This window comes from Octodon degus, unplaced genomic scaffold, assembly GCF_000260255.1.
Source record: "Octodon degus isolate 3935 unplaced genomic scaffold, OctDeg1.0 scaffold00338, whole genome shotgun sequence".
NCBI lineage: Eukaryota > Metazoa > Chordata > Mammalia > Rodentia > Octodontidae > Octodon > Octodon degus.
Window position 1 is genome coordinate 408,233 of NW_004524914.1, and position 2,582 is coordinate 410,814.

At 39.4% G+C, this 2,582-nt stretch overlaps 1 pseudogene; it reads right to left on the minus strand.

Annotated features, from left to right (window-relative positions):
• Positions 1-11: 11 nt before the first annotated feature.
• On the minus strand, positions 12-1,072 carry LOC101590726 (annotated as a pseudogene).
• Between the last annotated feature and the right edge of the window lie 1,510 nt (positions 1,073-2,582).

The window sequence follows — 2,582 nt, forward strand, 5'->3', positions numbered from 1 at the left end:
TTTTTTGGTGATCAGTCAAAGAGACCAAATCCCATATCCTCATCTGACTCCTCCAACTCTTCCTTGGTTTCCACCTTGGCTGGGGCAGCTGCAGCAGCAGGGGCAGCAGTGGTGGCTGTGACCACAGGGGCAACAACCACAAATGCAGATGAATCAGCCAAGAAGGCCTTGACCTTTTCAGCAAGTGGAAAGATGTAATCAGTCTCCACAGACAAAGCTAGGACCTGCCTGTACCCACTGATGATAGAATGGGGCACTGATGCAACGGTTGGGTAACCAATCTGCAGACAGACACTGGCAACATTGCGGATACCCTCCAGAAAGCAAGAATGCAGTTTGCTCTGTAATGTCAAGGACTTCTAGGTTGTAGATGCTTCCATTGTCAAACACTTGCTGAATGATCAGCCCAAAGGAGAATAGGGAGATGTTGAACATGTTCAGGAGGGTTGCTTCACTGGCTCCCACTTTGTACCCAGTCTTTTTTTTTTTCCCCAGAACCAAAGATTGAACTCAGGCCCTTGCACTTGCCAGGCAAGCACTTATTTTACTGAGTCATCTCCCTAGCACCTGTCTCCAGTCTTTATCAGCTGTACATCACTAAGGGTTTCAATGGTGCCCTTGGAGATTTTACTGGTGATGCCCACACCCTGAAAGAAGGAGTTCCTCTCGAGCCCCAGACCAGTGTTCTGGGTTGGTCCGGTGACTTCACATGGTGTAATGGCACCTGCAAGGGCAGCAGCAGGCACCTTGTTGGCTAGCAGTATATCCCTGATTTCAGTTAGGTCCTCCTCAGTGAATACAAAGCCCACATTCCCCCGGATATGAGGCAACAGTTTCTCCAGAGCTGGGTTATTTTCCAGATGTCCTGGGATGGCCTTGGGTATCATGGTATTCTTGCCCATCACCACCACGGCACCACGGCCTTCCCCTGGAGGGACTTTCAGATCTGCTGCATCTTCTTGGAGCCCACATTGTCTGCTCCCACAATGAAGCATTTTGGATAATCACCCAAAAGGTGGATGATCTTAAGGAAGTAGTTGGATTACCAGGTCACCCTGTCTTCCCTATGCATCACAGCAGTACACCAGAAATTGACACGGAGGGCCTAAAGACGATATCACTGTCACAAGGACGCCTGGAAAAATGACATTTGGGATTGGTTAGATCATTAGATATAAGCTCCACATATCCTGATACCTTTATATGAAGAGGTAGAGGCATTAATAACATGCACATGACCCTGTTTCTATTAATGTGATGCCTTGTGTTTCCTGAAGACTCCCAGCAATAAGACTTAACTAGTTGAAGTCTCTTTATTTTGAACTGGAAAGTTATACTCTTTATCAAGGAAACTGCCTTGGGTATTTTGCAGTAGTAACAAAATGTACTAATGTTTATTGTTTTGATTACTTGATGAAATCAAACAAGGAATGTGGGACTAAATAATTTGTTTAATTTAAAACAATGGACTTTTTATGCTGAGTGTAAAGCTCATAGCATTACATATTGTATCACAATACCTTCCCCAGTCAATTTCTTTTTTTATTTAAGAAAAATAATGTGACACAAGAGTTAGATGTTAGATCAACACAAAGAAGTTACTCTAGAAAATGGCACCTTCACTCTCAGTGTTAGAAGTCTTATAAAGTCTGTACTTTCACAGCAATACTAAGAAAACTCATGAGGTCTCAATATCTAAGATTTTGTATTATAGAGTATTTCTCATTTTAGGAAATTCTTCCTCTAAGACACAGGAGATTTCCCAAACATATCACTGCTTTTCTATGAGAAACTGAGATGTAAACATATGAATTTTCACTTGTGAAATTTATATACTAATTAAAACCAATAATTTTCATTTATTGAGATTTGGCTCTACTATAATATTGCGATTTCTCCAAATAACTATATCACATGTGTTGAAAAGGACAAACAGACTATTCAAGTTTTTGAATTACAGCAATCTGTGAGGTGATTATTCTAACTTGCCAGATGAATTCTTCTGCCCAATTTCAGGTTTTGCACACCATTTGGTGCAGTTATTTCACCTGAACACAAGCGTAAGCTTCCATATTCAAATAAAACTATAGTTTTAAAATGAAAGCATTAATACAACTTATATCCTAGATGCTATAAAATATGGACAGTGTTTCACATGGATATTAAGCTCAGTTATGTACTAGATGAAAAAATCAGCAGCAACACACACACACATACAAACACATCCACATCCAGTTGAATCTCAATGTTTTTCTGTGAAATCACAAAGGAACAGTCAGTTTTGTCAACATTATACTCATTTCTATTATACAAGGCAAACTTACGTATTTAATTCCATTGATAATTACATAATTCAATAAATTAATTCAGAAGGAAACCATTTTGTTAGGCACTGTATGATACCAATGGAAGAAGAAATAAAATTTAGTAATTTGGGCATTGGTCCTAGCAATTTTTTTTTGATGTGACAGTGTGTGACAACCCAGTATGTCATATTAATTATGTAAAAATAATTTTCCAAATACAATGTAGTGCAGGACATTATTAATAGACAGCACTTACCTTAGGTTAGCCTTGAAGGA